General features: G+C 38.6%; 1 protein-coding gene and 1 pseudogene across 1 annotated transcript in view; both read right to left on the reverse strand.

The window, feature by feature from the left end:
- Positions 1-16,761, reverse strand: part of LOC145717041 (uncharacterized) — a 199,117-nt gene that overhangs the window by 49,184 nt on the left and 133,172 nt on the right. The window lies entirely within an intron of this gene.
- LOC115944188 (U6 spliceosomal RNA) lies at positions 2,419-2,513 on the reverse strand (annotated as a pseudogene).

Below are 16,761 nucleotides of genomic sequence, written 5' to 3' on the forward strand. Positions count from 1 at the left end.
CCTGCTCACAGGACTCACTTTTTTTTAAGTCACAGCTTTACATCATTGGCTTATTCTGCAGACAATATTGCTCATTCCCAAGGATTTGCTTAGCATTTCTAAAATATCACACTGACTAGAGTACTTTGATAAGCTCCATTGTTCAGGGTCTTGGATCCTTGACTGATAGGCCCCACCCAAGGAAATGGTGCATAAAATAGATAACTTCAAGGTCGAGAGCCTGGTTTTGAGCCAGACAGACTGACCGTTAGAACTTTGGACCTACTCATTACTAGTTTGTGATCTTGACAGATTACTTTAGTCTCTAAGCCTCAGTTTCTTCTTCTATAAACTATGAATAAAAAGATATCTACTTCATTAGGATTGTTATTAGGATCAAATAGAAAGTCTATAAAGTGCTTAGCATAGTGCCTGGCATGTGGTAATATTTCAATAAATGTTGGCCGTTTTCCTACACAAGTCTGATGAGAATGTGTCTTAGCAGTTTCCAAAAACTGAAACTAGAAAATTGCCAAATGATAGCAATCTATGCCATCCCAACAATTTATACAACAGAGTAGGATTGCAGCAAGACCATTTACCTGGCTCCACACAAAGCTCCTCAAGAAGAAAAACACCTCTGACTAAAGAACAGCCTGTTAGAGCTAGAAGAGCCCTTCGAGACCACTTTTCTTTTCTTTTCTTTTCCAAATAAACGAAACCTCTGAGGGGTAAAGTAACTTGTCCCACGTGAAGAGCTAGTTAGAGGCAGGGCCCAAGTTCAAATCCAGATTTCTCGACACTTAAGTCTATGATGCGATGTGTTCAAATGCTTTTGTGGTTAAAACAACTCTTGAAATGGCAAGACATGACTGATCATAGGGAAAATCTCCTGTATTTCTCATTCATGCCATTAGCCACTCATTTGAGACTCCATGATTGTATTCTAAGATGCTCTCTCAACAGCAAACAGAGAGCAAATGACTACATGAAGCTGCAGCCCTGAGAGCCATCACCACCATCAGGGCAGATTTGCCTAAACTCATTTGAGAATAAGGTACAATGTGTGAAACACTTCATCAAATGCCCATGACCATTCATGCCAAAGAACTGGGAGAAATCATAGAATTCTAGCCTCTCACCTGTAACCCAAGAGGTATTTATGGCAGGTGAAGAAGGTTGTGCCAGAGAGTCTCTACAATGATACCCAATAATCCCCACTTCCTGGTATTCCCACCCTGTAGTAATCTCATGCCTTAGAGCGTGGACTGAATTTATTGACTTGCTTCTAACAAACAGACTATGGCAGAAGTGATAGGATGTCAATCCTGACACAAGGCTATAAAAAGATTGCGGCTTCCATCTTGGCCACTCTCTCCCTGGAGGAGCCAACTGCCATGTTGGAGAGGGCCACATGAATAAGCTTGGAAGCAGATATTCTGAGGCCTGATAATAATCATGTTAGTGAATTTGGAAGCAATTTTTCAGCCCCAGTCAAGTCTTGAGATGACTGCAGCCCCAGCTAACAGCTTGACTGCACTTTTGAGAAATTTTGGGCTAATGCACCAGCTAAGCTTCTGACCCACAGAAATTGTGAAATAATAAATGCTTACTGTTTTAATCTGCTAAAATTTTGTGGTAATTTGTTAAACAACAATAAATAATGAATACAAAATGCAGACATGTTTGGGATAAAGCACCCCTGAACAGAAGGCTTGATGTAATTGTCCCTCAAAGAGCAAATATCCTTTTTTTAAAAATTCATTTAGCCAACATACAGTACATCATTAGTTTCAGATGCAGTGTTCAATAATTCATCAGTTGTGTATAACAACCAGTGCTTATCACATGCCCTCCTTGATGCCCATCACCCAGCTACCCCATCTCCCCACCCACCTCCCCTTCCCCAACCCTCAGTTTATTTCCCAGGGTCAAGAGTCTCTCACAGTTTGTCTCCCTCTTTGATTTCTTCCCATTCAGTTTTCCCTCACTTCCCCTATGATCTTCTGCACTATTTCTTATATATGAGTGAAGCCATATGTGAGTGAAACCATATGATAATTGTCTTTCTCTGACTGACTTATTTTGCTCAGCATAATACCCTCCAGTTCCATCCATGTCTGTGTAAATTGTAAGTATTCATCTTTTCTGATGGCTGAGTAATATTCCATTGTATATATATACACCACATCTTTTTTTTTTAAGATATTATTTATTTATTTGAGAGAGAGAGAGAGAGTGAGAGAGAGCATGAGAGGGGGGAGGGTCAGAGGGAGAAGCAGACTCCCCGCCGAGCAGGGAGCCTGATGTGGGACTCGATCCCGGGACTCCAGGATCATGACCTGAGCCGAAGGCAGTCACTTAACCACTGAGCCACCCAGGTGCCCAATATACCACATCTTCTTTATCCATTCATCTGTCGATGGACATCTTGGCTCTAAAAATATGGAACGCTTCATGAATTTGCATGTCATCCTTGCACAGGGGCCATGTTATCGTTCCAATTTTAGTATATGTGCTGCTGAAGCTAGCACAAAAAGCAAGTATCTTTATTCTCATCACAGACAGTCCAGAAAAACAGTAACTCATTTTCTGTGAGACCTCTACAAGGCTCTATGAAAATCAGACAATTATATGTGTGTATATCAGTGCTATTGCCTGGGCTGTGAAAAGTGGGAAAATTTAGTTTATTGCTATCCTCAGTGCCTGGCCCAGGTTGGCCTTCTAGAAATAATCATGAATGAATGAAAGATCATCCTAATGGCGTAAGTATGGATCGTCACCAGTATCATGGAGATAATATTTTAAAAATATCTTCCATTATTTCCTTAGTAATTTTTTATTAATCAAGGGGTTATTTCTTTTTTTTTAAAGATGATATTTATTTATTCATGAGAGACAAAGAGAGAGAGAGAGAGGCAGAGGCAGAGGGAGAGGGAGAAGCAGGCCCCCTGCTGAGCAGGGAGCCCTAGACAGGACTCAATCCCAGGACCCTGGATCATGACCTGAGCCGAAGGCAGAGGCTTAACCATCTGAGCCACCCAGGCATCCCTATCCAGGGGTTATTTCTTTCCCATGCATCCCAACTGCCTTAAAGATAAGCCAAGAATAGTGCTGTCCTAGGGAAGGAGGAGGTTAGCACCAACTCAAACAAATGTTTTGGGTTTTTTTTGAAAATCAGAAAAAAATTTTATGAAGTAACATTTTATTTTATTTTTTATTGAAGTATAATTTTATTGAAGTGTTATATTAGTTTCTGGTGTACAATATAATGATTCAAACATTCTATACATTTCTCATTGCTTATCAAGATAAGTGTATTCTTAACCCCCTTTATTTCCTTCACCCATCCCCCCACTCACCTCCTCTCTGGCAACCACCAGTATGTTCTCTGCATTTAAGAGTCTGGTTTTTTGTTTGTCTCCTTTTACTTTGTTCATTTGTTTTGTTTCTTCAGTTCCACATATGAGTGAAATGACTGGTATTTGTCTTTCTCTGACTTATTTCACTAAGCTTTATATCCTCTAGTTCCATCCGTTCTGTTGCAAATGGCAAGATTTCATTCTTTTTATGACTGCGTAATATTTCATAGTATATATATACCACATCTTCTATATCAGTTCATCTGTGAATGGACACTTGGGTTGTTTCCATATCTTGGTTATTGTAAATAATGCTGCAATAAACATAAATCTTTTTGAATTAGTGTTTTTGTTTTCTTTGGGTTAAAAGCCAGTAGTGAATTGCTGGATCATATGGTAATTCTATTTTTAATTTTTTGAGGCCCTCTATACTGTTTTCCACAGTTACTGCACCAATTTGCATTCCCACCAATAGTGTAGGAGGGTTCCTTTTTCTCCACATCCTTGCCAACACTTGTTATTTCTTGTGTTTTTTATTTTAGCCATTTTGCGGGTGTGAGGTAATATCTCACTGTGGTTTCAATTTGCATTTCCCTGATGATTAGTGGTGTTGAGCATCTTCTCATGTGTTTGTTGGCCATCTGTATGTCTTCTTGGGAAAAATGTCTGCTTGAGTCCTCTGTCCATTTTTTAATTGGATTGCTTGTTTGGTGTTGAGTTTGATAAGTTCTTTACATATTTTGGATATTAACTCTTTATAGGCTATATCATTTCCAAATATCTTCTCCCATTGAAAAGGTTGCCTTTTTGTTTTGTTGATGGTTTCCTTCACTGTGCAAAAGCTTTTTTGTGTGTGTGTAGTCCTAATAGTTAATTTTGGTTTTGTTTCCTTTGCCTGAGAAGACATATCTAGAAAATTTTGCTATGGCTGATGTCAAAGAAATTACTGCCTATGTTTTCTTCTAGGAGTTTTATGGTTTTAGGTCTCATATTTAGTCTTTAATACATTTTGAGGCCAAGATGATATAAGAGGGTGGTCCAGTTTTATTCTTCTGCATGTAGCTGTCCAGATTTCCCAGCACCATTTGTTGAAGAGACTGTCTTTTTCCCATTGTATATTCTTGCCTCCTTTGTCATAGATTAATTGACCATATAAGTGTGGGTTTATTTCTGGGCTCTCTATTCTGTTCCATTTATCTATATGTCTATTTTTATACCAGCATCATACTGTTTTGATGACTACAGCTTTGTAGTAGATCTTAAAATGTCTTTTTTTTTTTTAATTCCATAGCAGGACAGACTTGAAAACCAGATGTTGCAGAGAGAGAAAAAAAAATTTATAAATTCTAGAATATTCTTTTTTTACATATAAGAAGCAATGCTTACATGTCTAAAAATAGTTTTCCTCCAAGCCATGGGCAGAGTGGACTCAGAAGTGACCCAAGGAAAGTTCCTGTAAGACAGGAATAGGAAAAAAAAAAAGTATTTTTACCAAAAGAAGAAAAGAAGAGCAAGAGGTCAGGTGCTTGGGCCCTGGCTTCGCACCTTTGCTTCTGGGTGGTACCTTAAAAGGCTATGCAAAAGAAAACTGTAGAGAGTTTGGGAAAAGGAAAACCAATTTGGGATTTGGAAGCAGAGTACACCATGTGCACATGGGGTATGACAGCGGCATAGAGGAAGACAAAAGAGAATTATATAAAAGAAGTTATACTTGTTGCTCTGCTTGGTATTCATTTTGTTAAATTTTAACCCCAATTCACAAGCAGGTCAGCTTAGGTTTGCCTGGTTTCAGGAGTGCCCTGGAGGCCCAGGCTTAGGTCATTCCGTAGCCTGTGGGAAGAAAGGTGGAATGAGTGTTGTAGCTTTGACTGACTCCCACGTCCCTCTGTCCCTGAGTGACAAGATCCTGCCCAGAATCAGCTGTCCACACAGCATTCGCCAGCAAGTTCTGTCTTTGCTGCTCTTAGAGTAACCCTACTTATTTCCCTTTTGTGGCAGTGTGGTTATAACCACGGGCTGATAGACCTGGGTGCTCACCTCCACCCTGCCAGTTGTTAGTTGTCTGACCTGGAGCAACCTTCTCTGAGCCTCAATTTAACAAAATGATAATAACTAGGTAGAATATTTCAGGGCTTACAACATGAAAAGCACTTTACAAAGCATATAATATGCCTTATCTCCTTTAACTCACACTTTCACCATAAGTGAAGTAAAAACTGTTTTTATCTTCATTTTACAGAAAAGAAACCTGCCAAAGTCACACAGCTAATAAGGAGCGGTAGGAATTGAATCTGGGTCTGGCTGACTGCAAAGCCCATGAAGTTAATGGCCATATAGGAGGATCCCTTGATAGGGCAGATGCTCTGAACACCTCAGAGCATAGGGACCCCTTACATGTAATGTGCCTGCTAATCTGTATCAGTCGTTGGTTCTGAATGAGATTAGCACTGATCCCTGTGTGGTCAAGGTCACTTTTTTCTGTGTATATACAACTTTTAAACAAGCCCCACGTTTATGCTAACAAAACTATTTGGATCTGTAACTATGACTTGCCAATTTCCATTAAGTTCCCTTCTGGGGCTGGGATCATGCCACTGCAAGCTCCCCCTGGATTTGGAGACAGATGCCTGCTGGTGACTGCCTGGGGCAGCGTACCTTAAAGCCAATGACAGCCTGGGTAGGTTCCCACTGCTGAAATTAGCCTGCAGGATTCTTGTAGGCAAAGGTATATTTTAGGACAGCAGTACCAAACAGCATCACAGAATGGCAAGTGATCGGAAAAGAGCCTCTTCCGTGTTTCCTCTAATGTCCAAACAGTTCCTGCTCATGTTTGACCCTATTGCTTGTATAGAGTGAAAGAATGTATTTATTTGTTACATCAACAAATATTCATGCACATACAATTCAGGACCTGAATGATAATGACTTTCTTTTAATAAATTTTAATTATAATAAAACAAATTCTCTTCTTCATAGGACTGCACCACATTTTAGTTAGCAAACTTATTTATTGCAAATGATTTCATTATCTGCTAAATTCTTCCATGGGAATCATTTAGAGTTCCTGGTAATAATAATGACTGATGATAATGCTTCTTAATGAATTACCATGAGTAAAAGTATGACTCAATAGCCCAGTATGGAAAGAACTTTCTGATCTAGATCAGGAATATTCAAGACAGAAAAAAACTTAGATGTTTTATGCTACACCACCACCTGCCCCGCGGGCGTAATTTACAAATCAGGAAGCAGGCTCAGAGACTCTAGATCATTTTCAAGGTCACTCAGTGGGTTTGAAGCTCAGTTACGGGTCCTGACTTCCAAGTCACTTCACCACACTCCCCTCCCCCATTCACAGTCTGCCATACAGCTATGGCAGTTACTGTGAACAAGTAACTCACTACTCCCCATTTTGGGACTGGAACTCAGAAGTTATTATACAGGTCATATTCATAGGAAGAATTCAAAATAGTCATCGAATAGAAAGTTGAAATGTCCTAGGAATCCAAATCTAGGAAAAATTTATTAAACCTTCAACAACGCAGACACCCAGCATCTCATCTCATTTGTACAACAATCCACGGGAGTGACATAATTGCCCCATTTCACAGCTGAGAAAATGGGGCTTAAAGAGGGCATGAAGTGCCCTAAGTTCACACAGTAAGTAATGGAATGAGGATTTATTATTGGACTTTGTGATTCCAGTCCAGGCCCTTTCTACTTCCTCATGGCAACACTGTATTGAAGTTTCCATTGGCACCCTCCAGGGGAATAACTAAGGATCTCCTTGGCTCTATAAATGACCAGACACTGCATCATTGCTATTTCCAGTGCCCATTTAAAGTAAAGGCATAGCATTGGGCTCATGACCCTTACCTTGAGGAATTATTCTTCCTTCTGGCTGATGAACTGAAATTATTCAGAAAGATCTTGGGTAAAGTGTGACTGTGGGCATGAAGGACAATGGTAAGTGAAATAATAATAAATTACAAACTCAAGCATCTTCCCTACTGTTCCAGCTTGGACAGCTTATTACCGCACAGATAAATCCTCCAACTAGCTCAGGAAAAACATAAACATCAGCTTTTGCATTTTGCCCATATTGATAGCTGGTCACGTGCCAAGTGAGTTTGCGATTTAGTATGCAACAGTAAAACCTCCAAATCCACCGTCTTTGGCTTGTATTTGATCCCCCTCCCCACCCCCACCCCCAGCTCAAAGGCTCTGCCGTTCATTTCTTTTTTTTTTTTTAAGATTTTATTTATTTATTTGACAGAGAGAGAGAGAGCACAAGCAGGAGGAGCGGCAGGCAGAGGGAGAGGGAGAAGCAGGATCCCCGCTGAGCAGGGAGCCCCATGCGGCGCTCGACCCCAGGACCCTGGGATCATGACCTGAGCCGAAGGCGGACGCTTAACCGACTGAGCCACCCGGGCACCCTCTGCCATTCATTTCTATGGCAGCTGGGTATATGTAACTCTTTACTAATCTCCCCTGCCTCTTACAGATCAGCTTCTTCTTTTTTTCATTTATTGCATCAGCTTGCTATGTATGCTAGAGACCTTTAAATATTTAAAGTTGTAATTTAACAAACTACAGAGAAGCCAGAAATGGAAGTTTGGGTTTTTAAAAATTTTCCTATACAAAAGGGTTAGAAATGCACTAACCCAAAGAGGGAAAAGGCTGAATTTCCAGCATACGTTCGAGAAGTTGCTGGATATACTGTCTTTGTGAGGTGACGTCACCTTGTTAACTATGGCATGTACAGACAGAGAGCACAGACTACGTATTGCCCACTTGTCCCACCTTCCGAGCCTCTCCTGCCGGAGCCACTGCCCCTTCCTCTCGCCTTCTCCTCCTAACTTCCAGTCCCTGCACGCCTACAGAGGGTACAGCCACGGCCTCGCCCCCGTCCACTGGCACAGCTCTTACCATGACCGGCAACAACCTATGATCGCTAAATCTGTTGAGTCCTTATCATACTTGTCCTTTGTGCCGAACTGTTTCCTATTCCCTCCTTCTCAAAACTCTCCTCTTTAGGTCAATAATAATAATTATTGTTGTCATTAATAGCATAAATTTGCATTAATAGAGTGTCTACAATCTATAAGGTGGTAGGTTAAACACTTTACATGCGTTCTGTCCTTGAATACTCGTAACCCCACGGGGTCAATATTATTCTTATTCCTGTGTTACAGATGAAGAAATTGAGGCACAAAAGGTTAACTAATTTGCCCGGAGTGACACAGCTAGTAAGCAGCAGAGCCAGACTTTAACCCAGGCCTCCCTTTCCCTAACTCCAGAGCCCCTGTCTGTAAACCTTATCCTACATTGCCTCATAAAGTTTTCAAGACAGTGACTATATGGAGACAACAGAACCATTAAAGCTACATCTAGATTGCAATTCGTTTTTCTAAATTTGAGCTAGAGCAATGTTAGAAAAGAAAATTTTTTTAAAACGTGAGAGTGAAAATATACCATGAAAGTACCACCAAATAAATTTTAATCTTTTAGAAACACATTAAAGTAAAATAGAAAAGCATTTGATTATCTCCAAGATTTTTCTCCACATCTTGTTTACAGTGGTATTTGGTTTGCAGCCTGTGGCAGACAGACCCTGGAAGGCCCTCATGATCCCCGCCTCCTGGAGTTCACACCCTTAGATAATCCTCTCCACTAAGTGTGAGCAGGACCTGTGACTGGCTTCTAAGCAACAGAATATAACAAAGGTGATGAGATGTCACTTTGGTGACTAGGTTATATTTTTTAAGACCATCTTGCTAGCACACTCATTCTAACGACTCTGCCGGCTTGCCTCGGTGCAATAAGTGGCCATGTTGGGAAGTCCATGTGAAAAGAGAGTGAAAGTAGCCACTAAAAACTATGGGCACCTTCCAGGCAAGAGCCAACAAGAAGCTGGAGCCCTTAGTCCTACAACCACAAGGAAATAATTCTGCCAAAAGTCCAAGTGAGCTTGGAAGCAGATTCTTTCCTAAATAAGCTTCCAGATGAGAAGGCAGCCCAGACAACACCTTAATTGCAGCCCGGTTAGACCCTGAGCAGAGGACCCAGCTAAGTCAAGCTCTGATTCACAGAAGCTGTGAGACAATAAATGTGTATAGTTTTAAGCTGTTAAATTTGTGGTAACTTGATATGCAATAATAGATACTAATACACAGCCTCATTCATGGCCTCTCCCAAATTTCAACAAAAATTCTTAGGAAACCACATACAAAAAAATATCATAACAATGTCATAACATACCTGACTGAGAGTCTATCTATTCTCAGAATCTTGAAGGGACTGTGCGATGAAAAGAACCCATGCCATGTCAATTATTCTATGCACTAAAAGAAGGGCAATGGTTATCTATTCCCGCCTAATAAACTGCCCCAAAACTTCAGAAGTTTAACACATCTGTTAGTATTTATTCTCAAAAAGTTAAAGGTAGAATTACCATATGACCCAGCAATTCTACTCTTAGGTATGTATCTGAAAGAATTGAAAATATATGTTCACACGAAAGCTTGTACACATATGTCCATAGCAGCATTATTTGTAGTAGCTAAAAGGTGGAAACAACTCAACTGATTGCATGGATCATCTGATGATGAATGGATAAACAAAGTAAGGTATGTCCATATGATAGAATATTATTTAGCCATAAAAAGGAAAGAAGTGCTGATACATGCTACAACATGATAAAGCTTGAAAATATTATGCTAAATAAAAGAAGATAGACACAAAAGGTCACATAATGTATGATTGTCCAGAAAAGGCAAATCCAGAAAGACAGAAAATAAATTACTGGTTGTCAGAGGATAGGAGAGAAGAATTAGGAGGTACAGGATTTATGTTGGGGGTGATGGAAGTATTCTGGAGTTAGGTAGTGGTGATGGTTGTGCAACATCATGAATATACTAAACACCACTGAATTGTACATTTGAAAATGGTAAATTATATGGATATGAATTTTATCTCAAATTAAAAATTTAAATAAAAATAAATAAACATTTATTATTTCTCACAGTTTCCATGGGTCAAGAATTTGGGAGTGAATTGTCTGGGAGATTCTGACCTGAGGTCTCTCATAAGTAGTTAAGATGTCAGATGAGGCTACTGGACTAGAGCTGGAGAAATAGCTTCAAAAGTAGTTCACTCACATGGCTATCATATTGGTGCTAGTAGTTGGTAGGAGGCCTTGGTTCTTCTCAATGTGGGTTTCCTCACAGAGCTGCATGAGTGTATTTAAAACAGGAAGCTGCTTTCCCAAAAACAAGTGATCAAAAAGATAGCTAGTCAGGAGACGCCGTATCTTTTATTTCCTACCTCAGAACCAATGAAAATACTTTCATAGAAAGTAAGAGATTTTGTTTAGCTTCTAACCACTTTTCTTTCCTTATTAAGAAAGTCAAGGTCTTTACCAGCTAGAACACTGAGAATATAACCATCTATTACAGGAATGACAGATAGATAGATAGATAGATACCAGAATGTTGTTTTCTATCTCCTATTCATTGTACTTTTTCTACATTTTCAGCAACTATAATTCCCATTAGCCATGTCAGCATGAAATGGGGAATGGAGGGAGGGGTTTAGGGCAGCAAAATCAGGTAATGCCATCAGGTAAAGGATAGTAGGTGGAGCTGGAGAAAGATAAACCCTGGGAAAAAGGCATACAGGAAATTATAGATTTTCACAATATCATCTGTTTAGTTACTTAGAGAGCCTGGCAGTGGGGGTAGAAGTCTATAGCGTCTCAGTCCAGCCAAGCCACACTAAATGAAAGCATGCTAGATTCTGCTATCTGAAAATAGAATACAACCAGATTCAAGGGGGCAAAGAATGAGATCAATGACCATCCATCCACTTACCATATCTGTTGGTAGAAATAGCTCTTATTCAAGTATAAGTCAGTAGGGAAGAAAGCATAAAGCTGATTTTAAAAATGCTTTAGAACAAAGAAAAAGGAATTGTATACTCAGTGTAAGAAGAAACCTCTGAACACAATCTGAGATCCAGAAAAAGAAAATTCTAGAAATCTGTTTGCCGGTTTAGCAGGGTATAAAAAATAAGACTCTTATAATTAAAATTAAAAAATTTATCATAGAAAAACTCTTACAGAACAATCTAAGATGGAAAAGAACAGGATGAGATGAACATGGAGATGAGTGAAATAAGAAAAGATATGAAACCAAATATATAATAATATTTAAATCTACATTTGGAGGTTAACATTTACACTATGAAAAAAATGAGGGAAAAGGAATGAAAAAAATATGATTTTTAAAAATGATAGTTATGGACAACAAAGAAAGAAACTTGGACAGAAGAATTATTGATGTTTCTTCCAAAGAAGAAAACTTGAGACAGAAGCAGTGATCAAAGACCTATCTTAGGAACATTTTTCTGAGTTGAAAAACACTGGAGTATGAAAGTTAGGAAGGAAAGGGTTGACTCCTTCTCTACCCAAGGGAATAAATGACCTCAATCAGACCTCACTGTAAACATTTCGATGGTATTTTTTCTGAATAATCTTTAGCTATAGAATGTTTTCAACAGGATATGCCTGGTCTGTCTAGATTGCTTATTTTGAATAGAGTTGGAACGTCCGGATTTGAGGAACATAGCTAGAGAATAAGGGGTAGTCATATAAGCATTTTCCTATCCATGTGTAGTTAATGGAATATAAATGAAATGATCCTTCAAAACCAAAATGGTTCCCTTTGTGAATAAGATTTCCACGCACGTTGTTCAAAATTAATTAGTTCCACACACATTGTTTAAATTGCATTGGTCAATCCAAAACCAAAACCCAAGCCCAAATTGTTAAAAAGAAAAAAAAAAAAAAGGACATTTTTGCAAACTTTTGCAAGCTTTTGACTTCAGGCTCCTCCAGGAAAAGAATGCTTTGTTTCTACGTGGTGTTTGCCTCTATCCTTTGAATTATTAGGAACATTTGATGAGGAGTAAGATCTATGATTCCTGAGTCTGCTTTGACTTGTGCATTAGTACAAAGATTGAAAGGATGCATCATGTTCCAGGCAAGACTAATGACAGTAATAATTGTCAATTACTATGAGCCAGGTACTGTGCTATGCATTTTACATCCATGCTTTCATTGAACCTTAACAACAAATCTAAGCAGTAAAGTCATTATTCCACTTTATGTTGAGGAAACTGAGGCTTAGAGAGGGTCATCTGAGGTCATTTAAAGGTCTCAAGTAGCAAGAGTTTGACATTCAGTCTATGCTATTCGATTGCCAAGCTTGAGTCCTTAACTACTATACCTCCTGCCTCCTTTTGGAAAAAAAGATACATGCACAGACATATTCTGGAAAATATGTATTCTGAAAAAAGTTTAGAATTATATGGATAAAGAAAAAACCTTACAGGGATATGTACAAACATGTTGTGCATAAAGGAACCAGGCTGGCCTCAGGCTTTTCTTTTGCAACACTAGCGCCAGAACACAATGGAGTAAGATCTTCAGGGTTTTGGGGAGAGAAATGCTCCAACCCAGGTTTTAAAACTTCACTCAAATGGATGTGAAAGCAATCAAAAGACCATCTCATGTTTGTGAGAGACTAAAAGTCTCTACTCACCTTTCCTCTTAAAAAGCAAGAAAGCAGGGCGCCTGGGTGGCTCAGTTGGTTAAGCGACTGCCTTCGGCTCAGGTCATGATCCTGGAGTCCCGGGATTGAGTCCCACATCGGGCTCCCTGCTCGGCAGGGAGTCTGCTTCTCCCTCTGACCCTCCTCCCTCTCATGCTCTCTGTCTCTCATTCTCTCTGTCTCAAATAAATAAATTAAAAAAAAAAAAAAGAAAAAAGAAAATTAAAAAAAAAAAAAAGCAAGAAAGCAGGCAAACAATAACCTTTAAGATTAAGAGATCAATCAAAATTAAAGGGAAAAATAGGAAGATGTAAAAGAACTGGCAACAAGCATTGAAAATATTTTGAAATAAATCTAAAGAATTATAACCTTTGTTACAAAATGGAATATAGTTGTCAAATTGTAATCCTGGCAGAAAAAAAGATCATATAATATAAAACAATTTAATTAAAGTAAACTCCAGATTATATTACCAAAGACTAGAAATGGAGATGAGAAAAGGAAGTGTTACTTCTTCATTCATATATAGAAGAAAATCTGAAGATACCCATTTCATTTCTTATTTTGATAATTAGAAAAAATATAGGTTAATAATATTTTTGAAAAAGTTGAAGAACTACTAGTGATCTTCAAAAGCAGAAGACAATAAAAGGAAATCAAATTACACAAGATATAAGAATACATTATCCTTATATATGAGGATAATAAAATTATAAAAGATATAAGAGCAGGTACATACATGTTAACTAAATTCTCTATGACTCAGTTTCCCCATTTATAAGTAGGACTAATAATACCTACCTGAGGAGTTGTGAAAATGAAAATGATTAATGTACATCAAGTGTTTAGAATGATGTCTGACATACTGTAAGGACTATAATATTAGCTGTATTATAGGGGTGCCTGGATGGCTCAGTCATTAAGTGTCTGCCTTCGGCTCAGGTCATGATCCCAGAGCCCTGGGATCAAGCCCCACATCGGGTTCCCTGCTCCATGGGAAGCATGCTTCTCCCTCTCCCACTCCCCCTGCTTGTGTTCCCTCTCGCAGTGTGTCTCTCTGTCAAATAAATAAAATATTCAAAAAAAATTAGCTGTATTATGGTATTACACTGTATTTTTAAAATTTCTGTAGTAATACAATGTTACTTTTTAAAGTACTCTACAGTAAGCAGATGTTACTTTTCAAATTGAGAAGAAAAATAAATGTTCCTTTTAAAAAATTAGACAACAGTTTTAGGGCAAATTTTTCTTTCCATCTTCCCTTCTACTATACAAAAATAATCAATTTTAAAAATTATTATTCTAGGGTCGCCTGGGTGGCTCAGTCAGTGAAGCGTCTGACTTCAGTTCAGGTCATGATCCCGGGGTCCTGGGATCAAGCCCCGCATCAGGCTCCCTGCTCAGTGGGGAGCCTGCGCATCTCCCTCTGACCCTCCCCCCTCTCATGCTCTCTCTCTCTCACTCTCTCAAAAAAATAAATAAAATCTTTGGAAAAATTATTATTCTATATATATATGTTAATGTAGTGGCATAAAATTTGAGTTTGAATTTTAAGATCCTTGACCATAATAATTGCAAGCCCTCTATTTACTTCTCCAAAACTTCTACATTGCCCTTGGTTAGGTTCCATTTTTTCTTCTCCAAATTGCACCCCAGGGATTATAGGCAACAAATGTGATCTCATAAACTTCTAGAATTATAAAATATGCATTAACAATTTCAACACTTAAGCATTATGTTAGAGTCCAAAAAATTTGCTATGTCCTAACATCAACATTACCTAAAAGAGGGTCTGAAGAATGTAGCCCACGTAATTATAAATGCTTGGAGAATCAGTGCTATAGCAATAATTGTGACAGCAGATATTAGTGTATTTTCCATACCTTTCTTTTTCAGGTTAGGTCCATAGAAATAAAGTAGAGGAATGTTCAGAAAATATGAGCACAAATGTATGTGCACCTACACTCCCACCTACCCAACCTAAAACCCTTGGATTGAAACAATGAATATTTGCAATGTGAACCCAAGCAGATTTTTCCATTCCCGGTTGTTTTGCATACCTGGAGTTTTAGTTTTCAAAGGGTATAAAAGGAGAAATGATGAGACAGATGTGAGACAAGTTACACAACACTGCCTACCACAGAAAACAGTCCCCTTGCAAAGACGGGCAAGCACCTGTTTTTCTAATTAAAGTTATCTCAAATTTAGGAGGGCAGAAAAAAGGAGTGATCAAAAGCTTTTCCTAACTACATCACTGGGGGCACATTCATCAGTGTTTCTGTTTGTAGAAATTCACACTAAACCACAGCATATGGGCTTCTCTTTGTTTTCTGGTGTTGTCTTTTTTGTACTTTTTCTTAGGCATTTTATTGGGAAGCTTTGGGAGGGCATATCAAGTACTTACTAACGTGGAATCATGGAAACTCATTACCTCATTTTAAGCCATTTTTTCATCAGGCTAAAACTTTAAATGACACAATCTGAACTTTAAAATTTCTGTTTGGAATTATACCTCCCTTATGGTTCTAAGCACACCTCTTCAGCTGAGTTCTAATATCCTTGGATTAGGGAACTATGTTAGCATCCACTACTCCCCATGCCTTTAATGATTTTATTCATTTTTTTTTATATCTCCTCTCAGTCATCCCCTTTTCACATTGAATTTCAAGCTTTTCAACCTTATTCTCTTTAACCAACACCCTATTGCCTTTGATCACAAAAGCATGTTTTCCCAAGACCTTCATAGGAGGGAGTACTCAGGAGGCTAATTTGGTGCTCAAAGAGATATTCTAAAATATTGGTTCACGCAGTGAAGGAAATCATCAACAAAACAAAAAGACAACCTCCTGAATGAGAGAAGATATTCGCAAATGATATATCCTATAAGGGGTTAATATCCAAAATACATAAAGAACTTTACAACTCAACACCCAAAGAACAAATAATCTGATTAAAATGGGCACAGGAACTGAATAGACATTTTTCCAAAGAAGACATACAGATGACCAACAAACACATGAAAAGATGCTCAACACCACTAATCGTCAGGGAAATGCAAATCAAAACCACAATGAGCTATCACCTCACACCTGTCAGAATGGCTAAAATCAAAAACACAAGAAATAACAAGTGTTGGTAAGAATGTAAAAAAAAAGGAACCCTAACCCTACACTGTTGGTGGGAATGCAAACTGGTGCATCTACTGTAGAAAACAGTACGGAGGTTCCTCAAAAAATTAAAAATAGAATTACCATATGATTCAGTAATTCCACTACTGGCTTTTCTACCCAAAGAAAACAAAAACACTAGTTCGAAAAGCTATATGCACCCCTATGTTTATGGCAGCATTATTTACAATAGCCAAGATATGGAAGCAACCCAAGTGTCCATCCACAGATGAATAAAGAAGATGTGGGGTGTGTGTGTGTGTGTGTGTGTAATGGAATATTACTCAGCCATAAAAAGAATGAAATCATGCCATTGGCAACAACATGGATGGACCTAGAGAGCATAATGCAAAGTGAAATAAGTCAAGTAGAAAAAGACAAATGCCATATGATTTCACTCACATGGAATTGAAGAAACAAAATAAATAAGCAAACAAAGAGACAAACCAAAACCAAAACAAAACAAAACCCCAGATTCTCAAATACAGAGAACAAAACTGGTGGTTGCCAGAGGGGAGGTGGGTGGAGGGATGGGTGAAATAGATAAAGAGGAGCAAGAGTACAATAACCTGGGACGCCCAGGTGGCTTAGTCAGTTAAGCATCTGACTCTTGATTTCAGCTCAGGTCATGATCTCAGGGTC

This window comes from Leptonychotes weddellii, chromosome 14, assembly GCF_054177405.1.
Source record: "Leptonychotes weddellii isolate Sample4059 chromosome 14, ASM5417740v2, whole genome shotgun sequence".
In the NCBI taxonomy this organism is placed as follows: domain Eukaryota; kingdom Metazoa; phylum Chordata; class Mammalia; order Carnivora; family Phocidae; genus Leptonychotes; species Leptonychotes weddellii.